General features: G+C 45.0%; 1 pseudogene; it reads left to right on the top strand.

Annotated features, from left to right (window-relative positions):
• The first annotated feature begins 4,601 nt into the window (after positions 1 to 4,601).
• Positions 4,602 to 5,916, top strand: LOC134624046 (interferon-induced very large GTPase 1-like; annotated as a pseudogene).
• Positions 5,917 to 6,131: the final 215 nt, after the last annotated feature.

Raw genomic sequence — 6,131 nt, forward strand, 5'->3', positions numbered from 1 at the left:
AAGATGGACTTTCTCATCACTTTCCGGAGTTCAAGTTTTGCAACACGGACCCTCCGTTTGCAGACCCCCCATTCATCTCACCTGAGACGCCTTTGTTCTGGGCCCGTGGAGGCCGCAAACGCCGACGCAGAGGGAGAAGATCTGGCGTTCTGGTTCGACTGAGACGGCGCACTAACAGACCACCGTTACCCAGTTTATTACTGGCTAATGTGCAGTCTCTGGAGAACAAGCTGTGCGAGCTTCGGGCACGGATCTCATTCCAGCGAGAGATGCGGGACTGCTGCGTGATCTGCCTCACAGAAACCTGGCTATCGGACAAGGTACCGGACTCCGCAATACAACTACCGGGGTTCTCTGTGCACCGCGCGGACAGGTCACAGGATCTTACTGGGAAAAGCAGAGGCGGTGGTGTATGTTTCATGATCAACAACAGCTGGTGTGATTATGCTAACGTGCACCCGGTCAAATCTTTCTGCTCACCGGACCTGGAGTACCTGATGATTAAGTGCCGGCCATTCTGGCTACCGAGGGAATTCACAGCAGTGATTATTACGGCGGTTTACATTCCCCCACAAGCCGACACTGACCGAGCACTCAGGGAACTGTACAGCGCGATCAGCAGTGAGGAAACCGCACACCCAGAGGCGGCGTTTATCACGACCGGGGACTTTAATAAGGGTAACCTGAAGAAAGTCTCACAAAAACTCCACCAACACATCCATTTCAGCACTCGTGGAGACCGGCTTCTTGACCACTGCTACACCTCTTTCCGGGATGCATACAAAGCCCTCCCCCGCGCCCCATTCGGCCAATCAGATCACCGCTCCATCCTGCTCCTGCCCGCCTACAGGCAGAAGCTGAAACAGGAAGCTCCAACCCTGAGGGCGGTGCACCGTTGGTCGGACCAATCGGAGTCTACGCTGCGGGACTGTTTTGATCACGCGGACTGGGAAATGTTTCACGTGGCTGCTAAAGACATTGATGAGTACACAGACTCAGTCTGCGGATTTATCAGAAAATGCGTGGAAGATGTCGTCCCATCCAGAACAGTTAAATCCTTCCCAAATCAAAAACCCTGGATTAACAGAGATGTTCGCACAGCACTGGCGGCACGGAGCACCGCTTTTGCCTCCGCGAACACATCGGACTACAAACACGCACATTACCAACTCCGGAAGACGATCAAAGCAGCCAAACGTGAGTACAGGGACAGGGTGGAGCAACAGTTTGACAACCCTCGGAGTATGTGGCAGGGACTAAACACGATCACAGACTTTAGAGGGAAAACCAGCACACCGCAGACCACGGCCTCTCTGTGTGAGGATCTAAACGTATTCTACGCCAGATTCGACACAGCGAACACCACGAGACCGGACAGTGCGCGCACCGCGGATGACGTCAGTGCGCACACTGTGTCTGAGGAGGATGTGCGGAAGTGCTTCAGGAGGGTGAACGCACGCAAAGCTACTGGTCCGGACGGGATTCCCGGCCGCGTCCTCAAGTCATGCGCGGCTCAGCTGGCTGGAGTTTTTACACACATCTTCAACCTTTCCCTCTCTCTGTCTGTAGTCCCAGCCTGCTTCAAAATGGCCACCATCGTCCCTGTACCCAAATCCTCCACCATCTCCTCATTGAACGACTGGCGACCCGTAGCCCTGACCCCCATCGTGAGCAAATGCTTCGAGAAGCTGGTCAGGGACTTCATCTGCTCTGCACTACCCGACTCACTGGACCCTCTACAGTTCGCATACCGCCACAACAGGTCCACTGATGATGCCATAGCCCTGACACTCCATGCTGCCCTGTCACACCTGGAGAAGAGAGACACGTATGTGAGAATGCTGTTTGTAGATTACAGCTCAGCATTCAACACCATCGTTCCCTCGAAGCTGGACAGGAAACTGCAGGATCTAGGACTGAGCAGCTCCCTCGGCAGCTGGATCCTTAACTTCCTGTCTGACAGACGCCAAGTGGTCAGACTGGGCAGCACCACCTCATCCCCCATCACACTGAACACTGGTGCTCCACAGGGGTGTGTACTGAGCCCTCTCCTGTACTCACTCTACACCTACGACTGCACGGCCACTAGAAACTCCAACATCATTGTGAAGTTTGCTGACGACACTACAGTGGTGGGTCTTATTACCAACGGTGATGAGACGGCCTACAGGGAGGAGGTCAGCGCCCTGACCCACTGGTGTCAAGACAACCATCTCACCCTCAACGTCGCAAAGACAAAGGAGTTGATAGTGGACTTCCGGAGGTGCAGAGGAGTACACACCCCCATCACCATCAACGGCGCCGCTGTGGAGAGAGTGAGCAGCTTCCGCTTCCTTGGTGTACATCTGGCTGAGGATCTTACGTGGTCAGTACACATAAACAAAACAGTGAAGAAGGCGCAGCAGCGCCTCTTCTTTCTCAGGAGACTGAAAAGATTCGGCATGAGCCCACGCATCCTCAGGACCTTCTATCGCTGTGCCATTGAGAGCATCCTCACTGGATGCATCACCACCTGGTATGGCAACAGCACCGCTCACAACCGCAAAGCTCTCCAGAGAGTAGTGCGGTGTGCTGAACGGATAATTGGAGGTGAGCTTCCCTCCCTCCAAGACATCTACAGGAAGCGGTGCCTGAGGAAAGCGGGGAGGATCATCAAGGACTCCAGTCACCCCAGCCATAAACTGTTCAGACTACTACCATCAGGAAGGAGGTTCTGCAGCATCCGGTCCCGTACCAGCAGACTGAGAGACAGCTTTTTCCATCAGGCCATCAGACTGCTGAACACTTCATAGACACCTCACCCTCACTACTGGAACTTCAACGTTATGCACTCCATACTGTATATAAATACCACTGTTTTGCACATACCAACCTCTGTATATTTTATATATCTTATTTTATTGTTTACTTTATTTCATTTGTAAAACATGTATATACATACTATATACACACTCAAACACACACACGTAGAAAAACATATTTAGTATACACATTCAGTAATGTATATACCTTTACATATTGTACATATATTTATTACTTTTTAGATTAGCCATTTTTATATTTTGCTTGTTTTACATTATTGTATTTTGCACAACTCTGTTGCTTGTGAAGCTCGCACACAAGAATTTCACTCACATGTACTGTACCAGTGTACCTGCACATGTGATGTGACAATAAAAGTGATTTGATTTGATTTGATTTGATTTGAAGAAAAAACAAACACAAAACATCTGCAGCAGTTTTTGTTCTTTGACCATTTGGAGTTTGAGTAGGAATTTAGTCTACTTACCAACCAACATCACACCGCACAGATCTTCTTAGTGGAGAAGCACTTCAGTCAGATGAAAAAAGTAGTTGCCATGTTGGGCATAATGAATGACAACATTATTTTTAAGACAAAAACGAATAATGATACAAATCATTCAACTCAAAGAAATTGACAGACAAATTTCCAACAGCTCACTGGGGATTGAACACTTCTTCCGTGAAGTGGGTCAGATCTATGAAGCTTCACTGTCCCTTCCAGAAACAGATCCATCACATCAACAGCTGCAGCATCTGCCCAAACGGTGTGCAGAGTTGTTGCTTGATGGATTTCCTCTTGAGCTTGTAGATGGAGATGCATCCAACATCCCTCTCAGATGGGTGAGTGATGTTCTCTCTCAGCTCAGTGACTTGGTGTCTCCAAACAGAAAGATCCTTGTAGTCACAGTTCTTGGAGTTCAGAGCACAGGAAAGTCCACTCTCCTGAACACCATGTTTGGAGTGCAGTTTGCAGTCAGCAGTGGTCGATGTACTCGAGGTGCCTTTATGTTGCTCATCAAAATCAATGAAGACATGAAAAAAGTCCTAAACTGTGACTTCATGCTGACGAGTCTGTGGACTGCAGTAAAGCATGAAAACTTCATCTTCAGCTTCAGAAACAGCCTCGTAGCTGATGCATACATGAGACTCTGCACAGAATTCAACAAATGGGAGTGGGAATTCAAAAAAGAAATGTACACCTGGGTAACAAGTACAGAAAAAAGAATTTCCAATTTTGGTACAGTTGCTATAAAATCTGAATCTTCTGACATGAGAGAATTTCTCACATGTTTGAAAAGTGAAGCCTCCACAGTGCTGTCAACATGTAGAAGGATACAAGAAGAATTCTCAAGCAATGCAAAGAGCCTTCAGCGTGAAATGGAGAGGTCTGTTTTTAATCAGCTCACAGCAGCAGCAGAAATCACACAGGAAATGATAGAAATTAATAAAATCAAATAGAATCACATAAAAGAGATTGAAAATGCAGCGTAGGGACTGGTTCATGAATGTTGGAAAAAAATGTTCAAATGGGAGAGACAGAACTTGAAAATAAGTTTCTGAAAATGTGGTGTGAAACACTGAAGAAACTTTCTTTTTCTGAAAAACAAGCTGAGCAAATCTTCACCAATGCATCATCTTATCTGAGAGAGAGCCTGAAACATAAAGGGGATGTTTCACTTGAACTCTTAGAAAAAAGGCTGGAAGATTGTGGTTTGGTGCCTTTCAGATATACAGGTGAAAGATACTCTAACAGAGGTGAGGACGTCAGTATGTTTTTCAACATCCAAGATTATATAATGGCTGCACAAAAACTGGCTGACAGCATCATAGATGTTTGCACTCAGTTTGTGAGAGAAAAAGTGAGGAGGAAAAAAATGTACTGTGACACATACATCAAGGAGATCCTACACATCACTGATGAGAACCTTGAGAAAAATCAAGAGGTCAAGGCAGACCGTGAGTTTGAAGTTTTTCTAAAACAGCGCGTCTGTGGAATTGCAGCCAGAGAGTTTAAGAAAGTGCATGAAGAAAATGATCCCTACAGATGTTTGGTTAAAAACAAGGACAGGTTTTGTGATGACTTCAAACATGTGATTAATAAAGAAGACCAATGCCAAAAGAAAGCAGAAGAACTTTTAAAGACTTTATCAGTCAATCCCTGGGTCCTAAAATCATTCATGAAATGCAGATATGTGAGCTGTTCAGAACACGAATGTTCTTCCAGTGTTCAATTTTACTGGATCTGCTTTCAAAGGATGATTTTAAAAACTACCATAGATATATTTTCTCATATCAGGATTATGTAAAGACGTGGATACTCAACTAAATAGTGGATCACTGTTCAACTGTGTCAACAATATCTGAGTTTGAGGACAGATATCTCCACTCATCTATCAGAAGCATAAAAGATGCCATCAACAAGGAAAAAACAGGAAAGAGTGATAATGTGAAGACATTTGTTGAAGATATTCACAAAGAACTGGTGATAAACTGGTCATTTCCAAAGATGCTCTTGGTGCTTTCATGTTTTTGAACAATGCTGACAAGAAACAGTTTGTTGACTGGCTCATAGTGTCTGTGAATTAGACGGAACAAGATCTGAGAAAAGAGTTTCAAACATTGAACTTTGAAGTGAAACTACTGCAGCTCCATGTGCAGCCTGAGAATGAGTTTTTCAACAAACTGGTTGGTTGTGGCAAACAGTGTCCATTCTGCAAAGCTCCCTGTGATGCAGGAGGAGGAGCCCATACTGAGCACTTTGCTCTACTGCATCGGCCAGAAGGTCTGGGTAGATACACCTGGAACAAAACAAAGAAACTGGTCACTAACATATGCTCTTCTCTCATGATCAGTAACGACCATTTTAGATGCAGTGCTACAAAAAGTGAATGGCACCCTTACAAGCGTTACAAAGGAATTTATCCAGACTGGAAAATCCCTCTAGATTCGAGCCTTGAGGCATCAGACTACTGGAAATATGTAATGGCAAAGTATAACAAAGACTTTGCCAAAGAATATAAGGCAGAACCTGCTGATATTCCTGAAACTTGGAATGTCATCACAAAAGAGCAGGCAGAAAAAAGCCTCAAAAAATCATATAACATCAAGTAACAACTTATATTCCTCCTCATCTTCTTCTTGTGTACAAAAGAACACATTCCAGATATCATGTCATATCATTTAGTTTTAGTTTTTGTCATATAGAAGAAAAACTAATATTTCATAGACAAACTTAAATACATTTCTAATGCACTTTAATGACTATCATTTAAAATAAGCTTTAAAAGTGCAGTTATTCAGGTTTCTTTTATGTGTGTTTGCTTTTA

This window comes from Pelmatolapia mariae, linkage group LG3_W (assembly GCF_036321145.2).
Source record: "Pelmatolapia mariae isolate MD_Pm_ZW linkage group LG3_W, Pm_UMD_F_2, whole genome shotgun sequence".
NCBI lineage: Eukaryota > Metazoa > Chordata > Actinopteri > Cichliformes > Cichlidae > Pelmatolapia > Pelmatolapia mariae.